The sequence below is a fragment of the Taudactylus pleione genome, unplaced genomic scaffold, assembly GCF_031769625.1.
Source record: "Taudactylus pleione unplaced genomic scaffold, aTauple2 ptg000161l, whole genome shotgun sequence".
NCBI classification, from domain to species: Eukaryota; Metazoa; Chordata; class Amphibia; order Anura; family Myobatrachidae; genus Taudactylus; species Taudactylus pleione.
In genome coordinates, this window is record NW_028284563.1 from 5,918,362 (window position 1) to 5,940,712 (window position 22,351).

A 22,351-nucleotide genomic window follows, 5' to 3' on the forward strand; every position below is an offset into this window, starting at 1 on the left:
CAGCAGACTGTTATTGACTGACAGTCTGCTGCCGTTTGTGGGCGGGGAGGGGGCGACGACGGCCTCCGTTTCCCAAAACGTTGGCGTGTTGCCGCCGTTGGTGGGGGTGAGGGGGGGCGGGGGGGGGGAGGGAAGAGGCCAGATTTCCTGTCTTCTTTCTCTCATCTGTGGTGGCCGGCTTGCATGACCCCATAGGTCACTCAGCTGGCCGAAGGGATCGCAGATGATCTGATGCTCCATTGTACAACGCAGCTCGGATCGGTAATGCACGCAGGAAGCGCGACGCCTCCTCCTACATTACCATAATAGTGCTATCGCAGCTGCTACCAGGTTAGCAGCTGCGGTAGCTCTTGCGACCAAAGCTGAATCAGCCCCTGAGCCTGTACCTAATGTGGGAGAGCCGCCAGGGGTGCACGTAGGACGGCAGAGTGGATGCAATGTATAGGATGCTGTCTACAGTAACCCTTTGGGTGCCAGGCTGCTGACAGCTGATGCTTGTATACCCCCAAGGTCCTCAGCAGGGGAGGAGACTGGAGGCTGGGGAGGAGCAAGGAGCACAAGCAAACGTTTGTGTACCGTGTGTGTTTGCCAGTCTGGTACATTGTAATGCTGCTGGGTGTATTATGCAATGCATCCGATTTCCATGTATCTTTGGGGGGATCGGTATGGATCCCGAAGCCGGAAGACCGGCACCAGTGAAGATCCCGACAGCTGTTTTGGTAAGTACTAACTAACCTAACCCCACCTAACCCTCCTTTAGGGGTGCCTAACCCTAACCTCCCCCCCCAAGTGCCTAACCCTAACCCCCCCCCCTGTAAGTGCCTAAACCTAACCCCCCCTTACCCGCAGCCTAAACCTAAGTCTTCCAGGGGGGGGGAGCCCCTAACCTGTGACCCCCCCCCGCACGGCTGTCCTCGCCCGGCTTACCTTCGGTCGGTATGCTGGGTGTCGGGCTCCGGCGTAGGTTAAATGACAGGCGTCGGGATTTCGACGCCTGTCATTAGACCCCTGCCGGGATTAGACAGCCGGCGAGCCGGCGGTTGGCATTTCGACCGTCAGCTTCCTGACTGCATCCCATCTGCAGACAGGTGCACATTTTTGCACCCATACTATGCAACACTGCCCAATATGTATGCCTGGGGTAGGGTCGCTAGTGGGTCGCTGCTCCCATTCATAGTGGTGTCACTGGCTGAGCATTCAATGTAGTATAAGGGAATGGGAGGCCAGGAGAACTAGATTAATTAACATCACTTCAATACGAGCCGTGCTGGTAAACCATTGACCTTCTACCATCGAGGAAAACCCCATCAACCATCAAAACACTGATGTTTGCTAAACATCGATGGTTGATGGACAACCCCAGGCTGAGAAAAATTAGAGGAGAGACGAGAAGAGTGTTAAGGAGAAGACAGGATGGAACCAAAACAGCTGAGAGAATGAAAGAGTAAAGGGCAAAAGTGTGTGACAGAATAAGGGGGGAGATGTACTAAGCCTTGGATCAAGTGGAGAGAGATAAAGTACCAACCGATCAGCTCCTGTCATATTTACAGGCTGTGTTTGAAAAATGGCAGTTAGGAGCTGATTGGTTGGTACTTTATCACTCCCAAAGGCTTAGGACATCTCCACCTAAAGGAGAGAGATACGAGTGAATATGACAAACAGGAAGTGAGGGGGAATAATGAGCAATAGGAAAAAAAATTTAAACTACTGGAGAAAACAGAGGTTGATAAATTAGGGGGATGAGGGATAGAGTGTATAAGCAAATGGAGATGGATAGTGAGACATAAGATTCTACAGAGACAAAATAAAGAACAGAGAGAAAATATGAGATATGGTAAGAACTTACCCTTGTTATCTCTATTTCTACGAAGTCCATAGGGTTCCACAGGATACCTTGGGGTATAGGTGTGACATCAGTCGCTGGACACCAAAGAGTTAAGCTTTTCAGCCTCCCAGGATGCACTAGGGTCCCCCTCCTATACCCCGCCCCCGAGCCAAGGCACCTCAGTTAGTTATCAAGCCATAGGCCGGAGGAGGTGAAGGAAGAGAGAGAAAAAAGATCTGGACACATACAAGAATCACATTCTCACCAGAGGGAGACGGAAAACCGGTGACCAGAGCAAAGCCCATCTGCAGCACAGGTGCGACAGGGCGGGAGTCCTGTGGAACCCTATGGACTTCATAGAAATAGAGATAACAAGGGTAAGTTCTTACCATATCTCATATTTTCTACTTCAGGGTCCATAGGGTATCCACAGGATACCTTGGGGATGTCCCAAAGCAGTATCCTTTAAGGGTGGGGACGCTCCTGTGCAGAAAGGAGAATCCGCCGCCCGAAGGAAGCATCCTGAGAGGCGAAGGTGTCAAACCTGTAATACCTCACGAAGGTATGGACAGAGGACCACGTAGCAGCCTTGCAGATCTGAACTGCCGAGGCACCACGTCGAGCTGCCCACGAAGGACCCACAGACCTAGTGGAATGAGCCTTCAGAGAAGGAGGAACCGGTAGGCCTTCATGAAGATAAGCTTCAGAAATAGCCATACGGATCCAAGCTGCTAAAGTTTGCTTTGAAGCAGGCCAACCCTTTTTACGGAAGCCATAGAGGACAAACAAAGCGTCCGACTTCCTAAACGAAGAAGTGCGGTCAACATAAGTCCTTAAGGCCCGCACAACATCCAAAGAGGCCTCACCCACGGAAAGACCCGGTGAGTTAAAGGCCGGAACAACGATTTCCTCGTTAATCATGAAACTGGGAAACAACTTTGGGAAGAAACTCGGGCCAAGTGCGGAGCACTGCCCTGTTCCCATGAAAAACCAAGAAAGGGGGTCTACAAGAAAGAGCCCCTAACTCAGAAACACGTCTGGCCGAAGCAATAGCCAGAAGGAAAACAGTCTTAGCTGTTAGCCATTTAAGATCCACTGAGCCCAGTGGTTCAAACGGCGGTCCTTGGAGAGCCCTCAGGACCACAGCCAATACCCAAGGCGCCACAGGTGGAACAAAGGGCGGCTGAATGCGGAGAACACCTTGCATAAAGGTGCGCACATCCGGGATTGTAGCAATCCTACGGTGAAACCAGACAGATAGGGCCGAAACCTGTACCTTCAAAGAAGCAAGGCGAAGCCCATGATCTAGTCCCGCTTGCAGGAAGGCGAGAATCCGAGACAGACGAAACTCCCGCGGTGCATAACCTCTCGGTCGACACCACTGGAAGAACGTATGCCACACGCAATGGTATATCCTCGCGGAAGACGGTTTCCGAGCTCGCAACATGGTACGCACCACAGAGCCCCCGGGACCACAGCATGGCCGTCTCAACAGCCACGCCGTCAAAGACAACCGAGTCAGGTCCGGGTGAAGACAAGGACCCTGAGACAGAAGGTCCGGTCGTAGCGGCAACCGCAGAGGACTGTCCACGGACAGACCCTGAAGGTCTGAGAACCAGTGCCGTCTGGGCCACGCGGGAGCTATCAACAGGAGCGTCCCTCCTTCCTGTTTGAATTTCCGGATTACCCGTGGAAGAAGGGAGACCGGAGGGAACAGGTATGCGAACCGGAACGTCCACCGGACGGACAGAGCATCCACCAGAGACGCCCCTTCGTCTCTTGTGCGAGACCCGTACACCGGCAACTTGTTGTTGTGCCGGGACGCCATGAGGTCGATCTCTGGAAGACCCCACCTGTCCACCAGCAGTTGAAAAACGTCCGGGTGCAGGGACCATTCCCCCGGATGAACGTCCTGGCGACTTAGAAAGTCCGCCTCCCAATTTAGCACTCCCGGGATGAAGACCGCTGATATGGCCGGAAGATTGCGCTCCGCCCAAACCAGGATCCGAGAGACCTCTACGAGAGCCGCCTGACTGCGAGTTCCTCCTTGCCTGTTTATGTAGGCCACGGTGGTAGCGTTGTCCGACTGGACCTGCACCGGGTGACCCTGGAGAAACCGATGTGCCTGCTGGAGAGCATTGAAGACCGCACGGAGTTCCAAGATATTTATTGGAAGCTCAGCTTCTGTTGGCATCCACCTGCCCTGGAACAAGTGTGGACCCGAAACTGCTCCCTAGCCCCGAAGACTGGCGTCCGTTGTCAACACGACCCAATTTGGAACCCAGAACGGACGTCCCTTGTTGAGGTGGGTCGTCTGTAACCACCACGCAAGGGACAGGCGAACCTCCGGGGTGATCACAATCGTCTGGGACTGAGGCAGCCCGTTCCACTTGGACAGGATCAGGTGCTGCAGAGGTCTGGAGTGAAACTGGGCGTATTCCACCATGTCGAACACCGACACCATGGAGCCCAGTAACCTCATCGCCGAGTGTAGGGACACCCGGCGGCTGTGCAGACAACTGCGCCCCCTTGACTGTAAAGCAGAGATCTTGTACTCTGTCACGAAGATCCTTTGCTGTCCTGAGTCCAATAAGGCTCCAAGATGCAGAATCCTCCAAGACGGGATTAGAGTGGACTTCTGCCAGTTGATTAGCCAGCCGTGCCGTTGCAGCAGTGCAATGGTCAGGTCCAAGTGGCGTAACAGGAGCTCTGGAGATCCTGCCACCAATAACAGGTCGTCCAAGTACGGCAACATGCGGACTCCCTGCAGCCGCAGAGAAGCCGCCATGACCGCCATCACCTTGGTGAAAACATGTGGTGCTGTCGCCAGGCCAAAAGGTAACGCCCGAAACTGGAAGTGGTCGCTGCGGATTGCAAACCTGAGGAACTGTTGATGGCGTACAAGAATAGGGACATGCAGGTAAGCGTCCTGTATGTCCAATGACACCATGTAGTTCCCAGGTTCCAGCGCCAGAATGATGGACCGTAGGGTCTCCATCCGAAACTTCGGAACCCGCCAAGACTTGTTCAGTGCTTTGAGGTTGAGAATCGGACGATACGACCCATTGGGTTTCTGTACCAAAAATAGATTTGAATAGAAACCCTGGCCCCTCTGGGAGAATGGAACAGGCACTATGGCCCTCATTCAGAGCCGTACGCTCTGAGCAGAGCGCACGCTCTGAATGAGGGCCGGGCTCCATTTTCATGGAGCGTCCTCCTGGACGCTCGTATAGCTGTGGGTCACCACCCACAGGCTATACGAGCGTGCTTTGTGATGGCCGAGATGGTCGAGACCATCGCGACCATCGAAATTGCGAGCCGGAGCCTGCGGTTGAGGTTTTCAACCGCAAGCTCCGGAGTGATTTTGGCTCTATCAGAGCCAAAATCACTCCCACTGACATCACTAGTGATGTCAGTGGGCCGGCTTCTGACGGGAGGCGTTCCCGTGGGAACGCCCCCGTCAGGGAGGCACGCCCCCGGCACGCCCACCAAAGGGGGCGTGCTGTCAATCAACATTGACAGCACGCCCCCTTTGATCGGACACAACGAGCGAAGGACTTTCCTTCGCTCGTCGCGTCTGGCGCATGCGCACGACGGAGCTCCCTCCGTCGTGCGCATGCTCAGTGCATAACATCGACCCACTTGCGAGCGGACAGCCGCTCGCGAGTGGGTCTGAATCAGGCCCTATAACTCCAGCCTGGAGCATAGTGTGCAATACCTTCCGCAGCTCCGTAGCCTTGTTCCGGTCTGATGGTAGACCCGTGGTGAAGAATCGAGCCGGGGGTCTGTGCCGGAAGGAGAGGGCGTATCCGTGGGAAACCACCTCCAGAACCCAAGTGTCTGTCGTAGTGGCCGACCAACACTGGGCGAACTGCAGCAGGCGGCCTCCCACCCTGGGATCCCCCAAAGGGAGGCCCGGACCGTCAGGCCGCAGGCTTGTCATCTGGCTTGGGAGCCGGACGTCTGGTACTCCATGCCTGCTTCCGGGGCTTGGCCGATTTCTTAGGGCCAGCCTGTCGAGGAAACGACAGTGGTTTGGGCCTGCCCTGGGCCCTAGATGACCGAAAGGACGATGGTCCAGAACCCGAAGGAGCAGCGGCCGACGGGAGAGAAGCCGATTTGGCTGCCGCCAGGGTGGCCACAATCTTATCCAGATCCGGACCGAAGAGAACTTCTCCGGTAAACGGCAACGCCTCCAGACCCTTTTTGGAATCTGCGTCCGCCTTCCAGGATCGCAGCCACAAGGTGCGACAAGCAGCCACCACTGCTGAAGAAATTCTAGACACCAGAGTACTAATGTCTAGGGCTGCCTCGTTGATATAAGTGGCCGAATCACGGAGATTACCAATCAACTCCGCCTGTTCGGCCGGACAGTCGGAATCAAAAGAAGCCTCTAATGAATCCGCCCAGCGCTCCATCGCTCTGGCAACCCAGCAAATGGCCATAGCCGGCCGTGCTGCCCCCCCCCGCAAGAGAATAAGCGGACTTCAGGCAGATCTCCACCTTGCGGTCCGTAGCATCCTTAAGGGAGGACATAGATGGCATCGGCAATGTGGCACTACGGACAAGACGGGTCACGTGAGAATCCACCTGTGGAGGGGATTCCCACTTTGCAAAATAATTATCCGCGAACGGATAAGCCACCGCCAGGCGTCTCTGCGGCTGGTATCTTTTGCCAGGCTGTTTCCACGCCTCCTCTAAATGGTCCACCAACTGACCCGAAAGAGGAAAGACTGTGGCATCGCCCTTCACATCTTTGAAAAAGGCATACTTAGATTTAGCCGCTGGGGGAACTTCGTCCTCAATCACCAAGGCTGTGCGGACCGCCCGAATAAGTCCAGGAATATATACTTTGGACTTAGCATCAGCGTCCTTAGTATGGAGAGGTTCCTGATCGTAAGGATCCAGAATCTCCCCATCATCAGACGTCCCCTCGTCATCCTCATAAGGAGCCGACAGAGACGCCACCGGCCGTTTATGCGGCCGCATCACAGACTCCCCTTGCAACACATCCGACAAGTGCTGTACAGAACTCGTCAGGGAGTTAACCCACGCTGGCTCCTGAGAAACCGGGAGCGGGGAAATAGGGAGACTGTGGGGTACCACCAATTGTCGTGGGAAACCCTGCATGTGTGACGACACCACTGACTGCCGGGATAAACCCATCGGTGTAAACGCGGGCTGCGGAGCTAACTGGCCCACTAAGGCTGTAAGCGCCTGAGCGAAACAAGCCCAGGGCGGCTGCTGTACCGGTGCTGTAACCGTAAGAGGCCGCGCCATGGACAAACAGTGCCGGCAAAGGCCCTCCGCGCTACCCTCCCCCTCCGCTAACGGTACTTTACACGTAGTACACTGTAGCCGGAGGGGAAAATCACTTTCGGACATGATGGCACCACGTATGTGACCTCTCTCACCAATTATATCTTAAATAGGCGAGAGACCACCCTGCAGCACCGCACCGCAAGGGCTTAGCAGAAAGAACAGGGACAGTAATAAAGCTGACAGTTTAGAGAAAAGTTACAGGCAGCAGCGCTAGCACAGTCACATACAATGCAAAGAAATATCAATTCCTGCACTAACAGCGCTGATCACTCAACTACGCAGACACAGGGCCTGGTAGGACACAGCGCTGCATACACAGACCTGACCACAGCGGAGGAGAGGTATGCGGGGGGACCCAGACCACGATGCTTCCTTCCAGGCTTCCAGCAGCGTTCACCATGCGTTCTGGAGAAGATGGCCGCCGAGGAGCAGAGAGGAGGCTGGCCTGGGGGAGGAGCGCTGCCACAGGACCAGTCGGCAGCATGCAGAGAGGGCTGTGTGCAGCGGGTGAGGCGCCGGCTGTGAGACAGGGAAGGCGCGCTCCCCTGGCATGCATTTAACCCCTGGGACGCCGCAGCGCTACCGCTCTGCTGCGGTCCGCTGTCCCAGGGGGTAGTGGAAAGCGCAGGTTGGTCGCCTGGCTCCACGCTGCAGCCAGTCCCCAGGGAGCCCCCTGCCTGGGGACTTAGGACCATGTGACCAGCGGGGACCAACCGCGGGACCCCGCTGCTTACCTTTGTCCCCCTTGGATCCGGCCATGGTCCGGAACATCTGGGGTCACCGCTAGCTGTGACCCCAGATGCTCACCAGCATCCCCGGATCGGTACCGGCGTTCTGGTACCGGCGGGGGTGTAGGGAAGACAGCATGGACGTCAGGACTCACTGTCCATGCTGTACATCCAGATGTGCAGCCACAGCTGCACTGAAGAAAGCTTCAGGGGCTCTTCTAGCCCCCACTCCGACAGGTGCACCCGACTCCGGCCGGGCACCAAACTAAACTGAGGTGCCTTGGCTCGGGGGCGGGGTATAGGAGGGGGACCCTAGTGCATCCTGGGAGGCTGAAAAGCTTAACTCTATTGTGCCCAGCGACTGACGTCACACCTATACCCCAAGGTATCCTGTGGATACCCTATGGACCCTGAAGTAGAAAAAAGATAATAGTGAGGTAGAAGAGACATTATAGTGGAATAGTGCAGGGGAAAAATAGAAATGGAACAGTAGACGGACAAATAATTATTGTTCAATTATCAATTTTTAACATTAATTAATTAAACCATTGTTAATAAATAGCGTAATATTACTGATTTTTGGGCCTGGCTCATTACTGGTCGCAAAGGGGTGGTCGGCCAAACGCAGGCGTGCCAGTGCATTTGAACGCCATTACAGGGGCGTGCATAAAGTAGCCACTGTGATGCCATACGCATGTTGGGCTTTCACAGCGTACGGTGAGGTTAGCAATTTATGAGTAAGGGCAGACCTTGCGCAGATCTGCGTGAGGCTCCGATGGTACTCGATGTTACCGATGGTTTCGCAGACTTGCAAAGTATTACGGATGTGTCTAAGGTGAAGTGGGCGTCCTTGTGTTCGGCTGCGAGGGCATCGTGATTGCATTCATTAGCGTATTTACGCTGTGGGACTGCGTGCGTAATACCAGCTGCGATGGCAATAGCGATTTGTAATGAATCAGGCCCTTAAGTCAACAAGTTAGCCATCAGGTGATAAAGCTGTCAGAAAGTTCAAACATTTTAATTTCAGTCGGTAATATGGCAGTTACCTTAAGTGTTAATAAAGTCGGTTTTGATAGCAGAGTGGTAGTTATTGTGTACAGTGCAGAAGCCAGAGCAGGCAGCAGTTACAGCAAGTGAGGCGGCCAGGTTAGGACAGGCAAGTGAAGTCACAGGGGGTAAATATAAAAAGCTGCGGCTCCTTAGCGTGTTCAAGCCTGAAATGTAAAAATGCTAATGATGTTAGAAGCAAAACGTGTGTTGTTTTGCCTTTAAAATCAGTGTGTGGATAGCTTGTGATTGTATTTAGCAATAAGCAGTCATGTATGTACAGAATGGGTGTGGAGAAGCAGGCCAGCCATGGCCCTAGGACATTTATTCCATTGTGACTTACACTTACATTTATGATACACCATATAGAAGGCGTGTTCCAGAGTCCATGACTTCCACATTAAGGTATGGACATATCTGTATGCTAGATTTAAGACTTTACCATGTGTCATTCAAGATGTCAACGTTCAGAATGCAGAGATGGGCAGGAAGTCGACATGCAAATGTCGACATTTACAGTGTTGATATTGGTATAATGTAGGCACTGCCAGAACATCATCGTTGAGTCGACAGTCGGCATGCAGGTTTACATTGGTAGAGTATCTCTAACCCTAAACCTAACCCTTATAGCAGCTTAACCTTAACCCTAACGCCAAAATCATGAGACGTTCTTCTGTCAACATTGTCAGGTTGACACTCTGTCATTCCGGACACTGAATGTGGACATTATGAACGTATACCCAATACATTTACTACATATACACCTGCAGAAATGTGAGTGTAGGTACACCTTTCTGCATCTGTATTTCTAGCCCTCAGTGTTTATATTAAATGTATACAAACTAGCAGTACACTGAATGGCATACTAACATAACATAATGCTATTGCCATTCTACCAGTAAACCGGTGGATTGGATAGCTCACATGGTAACTAGCACGGATATACTTGTGGACACCAGTATCCAGGAGAACTGTGGGGCTTATGTAATAGGGTGCGATCTGCAGCTGCTGCAGGAACTCCTGCGAGTCTTCCTGTCTTTTTAAAGCGCCAATCATTTTAAAGGCAAAACCAGCTTGGTTGCCAATGAAGGAAGTCTACCTTAGAGCGAGATTTCCTCCACAATCGCTTGGCGGCATGTGAACATTTTTGTAGGTATCTGGTGCATTTCAAATGCCAGGACTGAGGTGTGGATCTGCAAAGTGAGCAGCGATTACCGGGGCAACAGGGTCCAGAGCTGAAAGTAAGGGAGGCATTATATAGGGAAGTGACTTGTTCAGCGCAGGAGAGAGAAAGAACAGGGGAGAGAAGAGAGTCGAGCAGGGAGGAGAAGGAGACTGTTCGCCCATCTGCGCATGCGTACGGTTTTTAATATGCATGCGCAAACCAGTCAGTGCGGCCGAAAATCGTTTGTTCGCTATATAGCGAATGCCTGCTATTTTGAGTGACAGAATGAGGCGTATGTGGGTGGTAACAGGGGAAGGTGCTTGAAAACGGGGAGTGGAGATCAGAACGCAGGCGTGCTTAAAGGTCAAAACGGGCGTTTTATGGGTGTGCATAATTAATACAGCAGCGTCATTGACCACGTCACTTGGTTGTTTTATATTCAGAACTGCTCGCAATATAGTGGTAGGAAAAACCAACCACAAGAATAGCGAGCAGTTCATACGCTGTTCGATGTACTCGATTAATCTTATAAATAGCGGAGATGACGTATGATGCGAGCGGCCAGGGGGCGTATTTTTCAAATAAACGTCCGCATGTTTTGTTCGCTCGTTCAGACATGGAGGCGGCAACAGACCGCAAAGAGCGAACGGTTCATTTGAATAGCCACCCCCTTTTTCTGAACGAGCGAGCGCTAATAGCGTCCGGCTCTGAATCAGGCCCTGTGTCACTAACGTCAATAGTACACTTAGTGATGGGAGCCTTAGGAGGCAGAGAAGGTGAGGAGGATAAGTTAAAAGACAGAAGGTGATGGTCAGAGAGGGGGAATGGGGAAATTCTGGGCCTGATTCAGACCCGCTCGCAAGCGGGTCGATGTTGGGCCAGTGCGCATGCGCACGAGGGAGCCGGCTCCGTCGTGCTTATGCGCGAGATCCGCATAGCGACGGGCAAGCCGTCGCTATGGGTCTCGCTACAAAGGGGGCGTGCTGTCGATGGTGAGTGACAGCACAGCCCCCTTTGGTGGGCGTGCCGGGGGCATGGCTGGCCAGACGGAGGCGCCTACCATCTGGGGCCGGCCCCACTGACATCACAAGTGATGTCAGTGGGAGTGCTTTTGGCTCTGATAGAGCCAACAGCACTCCTGGGCTTGCGGCAGATGAGACCCTACCACAAGGGTCTCGTCGCAAGCCCGATGGTCGTGATGGTCTTGACCATCTTTTTGGCCGCTCGCTATAGCTGTGGGTGGTCACCCACAGCTATGCGAGCGGCCAGGAGGCCACTCTAAAAAAGAGAAGGTGGGCACTGATTCAGAGCGATCGCTCTGAAAGAGCGTCCGGCTCTGAATCAGGCCCTCTGTAATCACAGATATCACAACGGTGAGTGAAAACCAGGTCAAGTGAGTGTCCACTCACTTGGGAGGGTGAAGAGGTCCATTGGGAGAGACCAAACGATGATATGAGGGTAAGGAGTATAGAGGCAGAGGATATCAATAGGGATATTAAAGTCATCTTTAGATATTATTATATTCAATAATATAATACAAGTTAGGTTTTAACATACATTTTTATATACTTTGTTTTATGCAAGAAGCACTGGTTCAGGCACCTGGGCACATTTAATAGTTGCCCAGGTGACAAGACAACATGTAACGTATCTGTCCAGCTTAAGGGCCTCATTCAGCTTGATCCGCAAGTCTGCGTTCACACGCACCAGTCGATGTTTGCGTTCTGCACATGCGTACGCACCGTTGCGATCGAGAAAGCGAATGCAGTGGACACGCACAGACTCTAAGAAACGATTGACAGGAATTGCCGTTTTGGGGTGGAGAGGGGAGGGGTGGTCGGGGAATCGCAGGGGTGCCTGTGCATTTGAGCGCCGTTACAGGGGTGTGCAGCATTAAGCCCCAGCGACAGCATACACAGCCAAAGTTCTAGATGGCGACAGGAAGCTTCGCAGTTTGTGAGTCAGGTCAAGCTCAACCACAACTGTGCGTATGGGTCCGATGTTACTCGATGTTACTCGATGTTACTGATGTTTTCGCTGACTTGAGGATGTATGTAATGGGAAGTGGGCGGCTTTATAAGCTGGTGGGCGTCTTGGTACAGTGCTGCGATCGCACTGCTACCAAAACTTATTATTTAGAATCATTATATCTTTAAAGTGTTAGTAATTTATACATGCTTAGGATGTATTCTCTCCCTGTTAAAATTAATAGATGTTTCAGTTACATGATATTTTTCTAATTTTTAAGGAAAACAAGTTATAGATGTGTCGACATACATCTATCCTCCATGCGCTACAAGTCGCGCCACACATAACGCAGGAGTGCCATGTGACTCGGCAGCGCAGAGCGTATTCATGAGCATTTTTTACCTTCAAATGCATCATATTCACACAGCGATGCGAATTGGTCGCACAAGCCACTTCTGCTGATTAAAATGATATGCGGCATGCCTATGTTCTGTGTGTGACTGCGGGTGTACCTGCTTGCAAAATGCTACGTTACAGTATCGCAGCCACTGACACTAACGTAGCATTTCGCATGCAGACACATCCGCAGTCACACACAGAACATAGGCATGCTGCATATCATTTAAATCAGCAGGAGCTGCTTATGCGACCCATTTGCATCACTGTGCGAATAAGACATCTGAAGATAAGAAGTCACACGAAAAGACGTTCGGCGCTATCGAGTCACGCCACGGCATGGCACAACTAGAAGGGCTGTTTAACGCACGAAGAGGTAAAATGTATGAGGACACATCTGTAAGTCATGAACTTGAGAAGTTATTATTTTCAGTAGACTAGCAAACTACCCTAGAAAAGTTTGGATATAGAGCAGTTCAAAAAATGAACAGAGTATTGGAAGTAGCGTCTGAAACCAGCGTCCCAACTGCGTACAAACACCTAACTGAAGCACTAAAGACGCCATGCACTCCCACGACACTCCCATCAGAAACAGCCGCTCCGTGCAACTTGATACTCGCTGCCCAGTAATGTTAGTCTCTGGTAGCACAAGATGCTTACACTGAAGCACCTATTGTTACTTAGAACGCGGCGCATGGGCACACAGTGTTCTCCGATTCAGACGCATGCCCAGTCGGCTCAAAATCGGGAGATGGATCCATTTTCGCAGCTGCGTCCAAACTCAGAATGGGCTCCTATGGGTGCAATACAATTAGAAACCACGTACAGGCGTTTGAATGCCGGCGATAGCATCATACATGGGTACAGATTCAGATTTGGATGCAGTACACATCGCTGTTGCATTCTTGGGCCCAGCAGCGACGTGGGGGAGTCTTTTGAAAATAGCCGCCTTCTGTCAGCATCTGCGATCCGTGGGCTGCGTCCGAAGATGCAGCATCGGATCACCTGCTCGCGATGGGTTGCAGCTTCACATCTGAGAAAGCCGAAGGCTACTGAGAACGGCCGTCTTATCTGCAGATCATCTGCTACTTCCAACGCAGAGCCTGGCCTATGCACTCTCAGAAAACATAGTGTCTTACCCCATTTCCCGTGAGCGCAGACCAGCGCCACCCCCTCCCTGGCTGTCGGGCACTGTGGGCCTGAATCAGAGCCGCTCGCAAAAAGCGTGTGCTCGCTCTGAATCGGGGCGTGTGGGTTTTTTTGTTGCGGCCTCTTGGCCACTCGCATAGCTGTGGGTTACCACCCACAGCTTATGCAAGCGGCCATGATGATGGTCACGATGGTCAAGACCATCGCGACCATCGGGCTTGCAACAAGACCCTTGCGGTAGGGTCTCGTTGCCGAAAGCCCCAGTGGACTTTCTGCACTATTAGAGCAGAAAGTCCACCTACTGACATCACTAGTGATCTATAATCTATAAATATGTCTTTGGAGTGTGGCAGGAAACCGAAGCACCACATAAACACAGGAAAAACATACAAACTTCACACATATAAATCTTTGGTGAGAATCAGACCCGTAAACCTCAGTGCTGGGAAGCAGCATGCTAACCACTGTGCCACTGTGCTGCCCATACATAATTAAACCTTGACTCCAACTTTCCATCCATTAATATGACCACCTTTTCATTTATTATATTTAGAAATTTAGCGGTGTATTTTGTGACTCTACTTTACTTACAAGGACAGTTTGTTCAATTAAGCTACACAAAGGCAGGATGTGGTGTTACATCCTGGATTAGACCTCAGGTGCTTATTATTTTCATATAATTAGAGGATTTCTGTGTGTGCGCCCTTGTAGAAATAAGGAGAGAGGGGACTGACACACAAATCTCATTTCTTAAATACCTGTTGCTATGTTACAACCTTATACACACATAGAGCAGCATATTTTCCATGTAATGCAAGCCGGAGTCATTCATTTTGTGCACGAGCATGTACTGACGTTAAAAGTAATGTTTGCGACTGTCAGAACTACATTTGTTCTATAGAACATAAACATAAAGACATTGGCCCTTTTGTGATTCTAAAGCTGGGTACACACTGTACAATTTTTATTTTCATATCGACAAACTCTCGATTTGTCCTTGCGAGGAATAGTTCCGATAGTGAAGTGTACACACTATCGGTCTGAAGGCTATATCTTGTCCCTGTACACACTGTACAGATTTACATTTGTACAGATTTACATATATGCACGCTCAGAACTATCTGCAAAATGTTTATGATACTATGACCAGATTTATTGCATTTTATATATTTCCTAGAATATGCTGGGTACACACTAGACGAATTTTGGCCATTTTCGATGCATCAGAACAACACATCTTGCATATCGCGCAGTGTCCACTAACGATAACGATACCGATGCGCGGTCCCGCGGGTCGTTGGTCGTTTACTCAGAACTTTCCCACATGCAGAAAGATCTGGGAGTCTCGTTAATAATCTGGCATACATCATTAGGTCGTTGGTCGCAGTGTTATGCGCGATATTGTTTGTCCAGGAATGCCGGGGAGTTCAAGGGAAATCGTTGACTACATTGCACCGTTTGCGAGTTGTCTAGAGTGTAGGCACCTTCAAAGGAGACACATTATACAATCCCTTGTCAGATCCTCTGCTAGATAATTGAACAGTGTGTGCCCAGCTTAACATAGCAATAATTGCAAATATTGCAATTCAGACTAAAGTAATTAAAATAGATAACTGTAACTAACTTGTGCACATAATGAATGTGTGTGGTGTGACTACGTTTAATCATTACCAAGTTATCTTACAAAACAATCTTGTTATTAAAGTGGATTCTGGTACCCACAACGTTATATACTTAGTAATTAGTATCTGCGATACCTGTCAGAATCCTGGCGCCAACATCCCGAAGGTAAGTAGCGGGGTTAGGTGGAAGGTTAGAGTTAGGCACTAGGAGGGTTAGACACTAGGGGGGGGGGGGGGAGGGTTAGGTTTATGCAATGGGGAGGGTTAAGAGAAGGGTTAGGCTACCTACCGACAGGTGTCGGTATCCTAACGTCGACATTTTGACCGCCGGGATCCCGAGCGCCTGAATCCCGTACCAACCCCACAAAACACCTGTCAAAACAAACAGTTACAAGGAAAACTTCTATTTTGTTTCCAGAGCACAGATGGCGGAATATAAGTGAACTAAACACAACTGCAAAACATTTTAACTTCAACCTATCACCTAAATAAATGTCAACAACAAGCGCAGACTATGCTGCACCATATTAGACGCTGGTAATAAATAAATAATAATAAACCACCGTGCAGAATAAAACAATATCTTCGATGTATTCTATAGCCGCAAACATTGCTGCTGGCTGGTAAAGGAATAGATAGGTACAGTGGCAAATGTAAACGTGTACACCAGAATAAAGTGCATGAACATAACTGGGGATTACAATGACAGCAGGTGGTATGACAGCAATACATGGCCATTCAGCCTGATTTCAATTTGATACCCCCCAATTACACCATGATTAAATGTCATTTTATTTATTTCACTGATTTTACCACCAAGACAGTTTATCAGCATTTTAAACATGTACAAAGGAAGCACTGAGTCCATGTCAGTTACTTACAGTACAGCTCCCAGCAATATGTCTACTCCTGTCTCTCTTTGCTCAGTCCCTGCATGAACTGGAAAGACTAGGCTGTGTCTGTAAGATCCCTCCCAGAAGCCACTGCGGCCAGAAGCGTCACATCCCATACTGTACAGTACACTGAGGCTGTCACTGGGAGCTCAGGCTTCACCTTGCTACAATGTAGCAGGAGATGGAACGCACACGTTCATTGGCTGGAGCTATATTCATTGTTGCAACGTTCTATCCTATTGGCTAGCAGCAGCAATGTGTCCTTGCCTTGTACATAATATCAGCCTGCGTATTCTTTCCAGTTTCCAGGCATCAACACAGCACAGAGAGCACACACACCCATAGGAAGTACAAACAGCACAGCTGTCACTCTAACAGTGTCTGAGCAACTTGGCAACATTACTGTAACTTGACAACTATCATGTCCTCATTTAGTTATTGGCTTCAACATCACTGTATGTGACTCATGTTTATAATTTATTTCCATTGTACTGACAATTTCCATTGCTAATCATTTGCACTGTCTGGCAGGCCTGGCCAACCTGTGGCTATCCTACTGTTGTGAAACTACAAGTCCCAGCATACCAACCACCGATCAGATGGTAAAGCATGCTGGCACTTATAGTTTCACAACAGCTGGAGAGCCGGACACGTCACTTCACTGCTTCAGGGTTTGGAATGGAATGCGTTCTCATAATGTCGGCACCATAATGTTGAATGTTGTTATAGTGACGTGGAAAATGTCGACATGTCATGTTGACATAGCTAAAATGTCCACATTACCGATAGGCTTAGGCATTAGGCTTACGGTTATGCTTAGGGTTAGGAGTAGATGTTGATATTGTGAACATTTGAGGTTACGGCAGTGTTGACATGTTACAACTCAACATCAGACATGGCAACATGAACCTGTTGACATGTACTTTGTCGTCATACAGTTTCTGTTGACATTATTTGGTCGACATTCTGTACGTCGACATTGTGACCACTGACCTAACATATCGCACGGGATGAGTGTTTAGAAATATGAATGACTACATGTGCCGTATTCAATGGAACACCCAATTAGACTGTAACTATCGTTCTCCAGTGCAGTTTAAAAATATGAAATGGTTTTACAAGCCCTTAGTGCACATGCTGTAGTATTTATATTTAATCAGTCAGTTACTGTCCAAGTCTAAGGCCGGGTACAAACTGGAGCGGTGTCGGCATGATATGTCGTTTCCAGCCGAATCTGAATGACATATCAGCCGCATCGCTCAGTGTGTACGGCCAATATGCGTGCTCCCGCGGGCACTTACGACATTGTCTGGTTGGCCGTGCTGCAAGTCCAACCAGACGATATCGCAAGTGGTCCCGTTCCAGGTTATGAGGGATGGAACGAGGTATCATTCCATCATTCTTTACCTCGTTCTGATGTATAGAGCCTGTCATACTCCTGAGATTTTATATAAAAATGATTAGAATAATACAAATGAGATATTTATAACTTATAAACATCTTCTTTGTTTATTGTAATCAGTTTTATAGTTAACACTCACCAGCTTTGTGGAGCTCCTTGCAGGGAAACGAGAGATGAGGCAGCAACAGCCCAGCCTCGCTTCTGTAGAGTCAGACACTGCTTGCAGAGCTGGGGGTGGGGCCACACCACGGGCAGTAAGCTGCACTTTAAGAGATCTCATAGAAGCATGCCTCTGAGTATGGGGTTGTGCCTTGAGCATCTTGGATGTGTCATGTGACCAGGAAGTGCACCATAGTGTTTAGAGATCGGACCTGAGCAGCAAGAGAAGACACAGAGATGCAGGTAGGAGAATCAATGGACACCGAAGCTTAGTGTAATGAGGGGAGAATTACTGTGAGTAGGGGGTGAGACAGGCTCCCAGCACTCAGACCCATCTCCATTTGTGCTTCCTCAGCCATTGACCTCAACACACATCACTGATGGACACGTACACACACTAGGGTTAATATTTTTTTGTCAGAAACCAAGTAATCTACCAGTATGTTTTTGGATTGTGGGATGAAACCGGAGCACCTGGAGAAAACATGGGGAGAACATATATTACCACAGTTTGCAAAAAGCCACCATGGGACTGATTCTGAGATGCACACAGGTCCGATCTTGTGATTTCTCAAACTGTCATGTACCAGTGCTGAGCATATGCAACTACAGGCAAGTTCAGAGTAATAAACGTCTCCACTTGAAGCCGAGGGGGGTAACTGGGTGGCAATTGGGCATTTTCACATAAGCTAAGTGTTCTGTGGGCATGTTGCGTGCATTTTGGCACACCCAGATGCTACAGCAAGCACAGGCTGGGGAAAATGTGCACTGATAATGGCTACCTTCGCAAGCTGATCTATTGGGAGGGGAGTGGCCTCATAGGTTTGCCCCCCTCTGGATAGAGGCAATGGTCCACATTTAGTTTTGAGGCTGCACTTGTGGCTGACTTAGACACAACTCTGAATCAGGCATGGTGTGTCTGTACTGCAAGCTTTTGGGTCAGCGGCGCGGCACTAGGTGCTGTGGTCAAGCATGTGGGAAAAAGGCTACGCATAGTTGGGCCCTCTGGGCCCGCCATATAGGCAGCATGGTCACACATAATGGTGACAATGCTACACCTCAGCAGCCTGAGCCAGTCAGGGGGTCTGACCCAGGGGCAGAACTATGGGAGACATTGGATGCAGGGTTGCATAAATTTGGATTTTTTTTTTAAAAAAAATCAAAAACTAATTTATTTGATTTAAATAGGATTTTTTATTAAAAAAATTTTGAAAATTGACCCTTAAAAAATTAAAACGTTTACTTAAAAAATATAATTTTATAAAAAATCCTATTTAAATCCAAAAAAATCTGCTTTAAATCAAATAAATCCGATTTTGTTTTTTGTTTTTTTTAAAAATCCGATTTTTATGCAACCCTGAATGGAGGCGCCTGCCGCCGGGTTCCAGGACTTAAGGGGCACCTCCTCCATTGCCCACAATATATTCACCCCACTTCGGGCTGTAACTATGTACCTGGAGTGTACAGTCACAGCCGCCCAATACATGGCACCTCTTCCTGGCACCTGAGAAGTCACTATACACTAGTGGAGAGCTCCATGTCAGACCATCAGCTGCCGCCTCCGTCTATCTACAGCCTGTCCATACGCATTGGTGTTGCTGCTCCTTAGCAGCTTCTTTTGTCAAAGTGATATGTCCAGCGAACCTCTCACCCACAACTCTCTATCTTACGGGGGGGGCACCAAATGATAGCTTGCCTCCGGGCGTCTGGGTTGAATTTAAGCCACTGGTCTGACCGTATAATAGTAAACATTCTTTACATATAACGCCATTGTGTTGTTAGTGAAACAACTCCCAACCTACCGTAAATGAAAGTAGGGACAGTCCTGCTGAAATCGGAGAGCGTGCGGTCGGTCTGAATGAGGGGAGGACCTCTTGAATTTTCAAGACGTCCTCCTTTGCGGTGGTAAGGCTGTGGGTTAACACCCATAGCCTTACGACCGCCTAAGGTGATGGTCGCGATGGTCAAGACCATCGCGACCATCGGGGCTTACGACGAGACCCTAGGGTAGGGTCTCCCTTGTCGTAAGCCCTGGAGAGCTTTCGGCTCTGTCTGAGCCGGAAGCTCTCCATTGACATCACTAGTGATGTCAGTGGGGCCGCCCCCAAACGGTAGGCGTTCCCATGGGAACGCCCCCATTTGGGCTGCCACCCCCCCGGCCCGCCTTCCAAAACGGGGCGAGCTGTCAATCAACATCGACAGCTCGCCCCCTTTGGATCGAGACCCTCTACGACCGGCACTGTCGGTCGTAGCGGATCTCACGCATGCGCGCGACGGCACCGGCGCCGTCGAGCGCATGCTCTGTGGGGGGCCAACGACCCGGTCCGAGCGCATCGGCGCTAATGACCGGGTCTGAATGACCCCCTGTATGCTATCCCAAACAACTGTTGTGGTGTTTTACTTTCAAACTGTCTCCGAGAATTGAGCCTATGTGGTTTCCCATTACATTTTTTTTATAATGCACTTGTCTAGTACACACACTGGAATGTGGCCCGTGTGGTGCCAGCTGTGTTAGTTGCCCATTATTAAACCAGACAGCTTGTTAAATGTAGGGCCTGTGTAATTGTGATAAAAGGGGAGTGGTTTATTTTGGATCTCACAAATACGGCATTAATATGTGTATCACTATGGACCAAGGAATGTTTTTCTGGGAACAAATATTGCTAATTAATGATGAGTGAGAATTTGACTGTATCACTTCATATAAGCTGGAAACACACTGGAGATACATTGTGAAATTATAGGATAAAAGTTTTAAAATGATGAGAAAACATGTAAGACAACTCTCTGAACAAGTGATTTTTGGACATTTAAATTGGTTACAAGGAAGCCCATGGGTATAAATTGTCAATATGGTGGGATTAATAAAACATATTATAAATGCTGGGTGTTCATGATTATTATTATTCTCTAACAAGGCTGTAACTAGGGCTTACTCACCTACTCTTCTGGAAGGTGCATGAGGCTCCCGAAGGGGGGAGATAATAACAGGAATCTCTGGTCTGTAGGGAGGGAGCAGGACTAAAATGGAGCGAATTGCATCATTTTAGCTCCTCCCTCATTTTAGCCCCTCCCCACGGACCGACAATTCCTGGTATTATCTCCCCATACTGCCCACTTCACTTGGAAATGGGCAGGACGCAAAAGAGCCACCCACCCTTCCAGGGGGTTAAGAGGACTACTGAAAAATGTTGCCACGACAGGGCCAGGGACTAGAAATGTAAAAATCTTTGCCGCGCCCGAAGAGGTCAGCTGCGTCTTCTCTCCGGGCATCTCCTGGAGAGGCAGTGGTGCCCACGCTGCCCACCCTGCAAGCATTTCTTCAATACTTACCTCTCTGGAGCACCGCGTCGGCAGCATCAGCACTGCTCAAATCACCGGGAAATTGGCGTGGTGGCCATATTCCTGCAGTTTTACATACACAGTAGGAAAATGCCTCGGAAAATGGCCGCTGTGCCATTTTCCCGAAGACATGCACATGCACTGTATACTCTGGCACAGGGTCAGAGGGCCTGATTCAGGTTGTTTTGCAAGGCTGCGTTTGCATGCATCCCGCTTGCTGCGAAAATATGCTAATGAATGAAATCGCACGGCAACCGCAGCACTACACCAAGACACCTATCACTGTATAATGCCGCCAACTTCCCATGACGTGCATCCGCAAGTCAGCGAAAACATTGGAACCATCCGGCACAGTTATGGTTGACCTGACCCTTCCGCAGAAACTGCAAAACTTCCTGTCGCCATCTAGACTTCTGTGTGAGGACACTGCGTGCTCACTGCGATCGCTTCCCTATCGCTGTGGCCGGTTCGCGCAAGCGCACTGCATCATACTCATGCGCAAAATATAAACATCGACTGGCTGCGTGTGAACGCAGCCTTGCAAACCAACAGATGCGTTTCTAGTGAGGAGGGGGCCCGTGTGCAGTCTCCGTCACGGGCCCCCTCTTCTCCGTTCGGCAGCCGGCAGCGCTCTGAGCTGTGCGCGGCCAGTGCCGGAGTTACAGACTCTGGGCACTAGAGTGTGCCCTGAGTCTATGCCATACTTGCCTACCCTCCCGATTCGGCTGGAAGCCTCCCGAAAATCGGGTGCCGCTCCCGGCCCCCGGAAAGGTAGGCAAGTCTCCCGGCCCCAGCGACCCACCTGCATAAACCCCGGCAGCGGGGGGGGCCGATGACGCGATTTGCGCTGAATCGCGTCATCGTAGTCCCGCCCCCTGCATCACAATGCCGATATTAATGGCATTGTGATGCAGGGGGCGGGGCTATGATGACGCGATCGCGCTGCCACGTCCACGCCCCACCCCCAATGGCGTGTCATCCTCATAGCCACGCCCCCTTTTCTCCCGCGACACGCCCCCTTTTTGCCGAGAGACTTTCCCCTGTGATTGCCCGACAGCTCCCTCCCGGAAGGAGGGAGTTAAATGTCAGCAACCCTGGTCTATGCGCATGCACAGGTCACCGGGAAAATGGTCGCTGAGGCCATTTTCCAGATATTTTTACAGCGCCGGACCCCAGCGCCGACGTGGGACTCCAGGAGAGGTAAGTATATTATGGGTGCAGGGCGTGCGGTGCGGGGGGCCCCTGGACCCAGGGGCGTGTGTGCCCTGCACACCCTGCACCCATTATAGATACGCCCCTGCAAACCAACCAGAATCAGGCCCAGAGTCTAATA

General features: G+C 50.3%; 1 protein-coding gene across 3 annotated transcripts in view; it reads right to left on the reverse strand.

Annotated features, from left to right (window-relative positions):
* The window catches only part of MACROH2A1 (macroH2A.1 histone), a 72,896-nt gene extending 56,662 nt beyond the window's left edge, over positions 1-16,234 (reverse strand). For 2 of the 3 annotated variants that reach the window (XM_088475082.1, XM_088475083.1), the window contains exon 1: positions 16,104-16,234. The gene's annotated coding sequence lies outside the window, so the exon portion shown is untranslated. Of the gene's footprint in view, positions 1-15,511; positions 15,595-16,103 lie in introns of all 3 variants that reach the window. The other variant, XM_088475081.1, reaches the window with a different exon arrangement.
* Between the last annotated feature and the right edge of the window lie 6,117 nt (positions 16,235-22,351).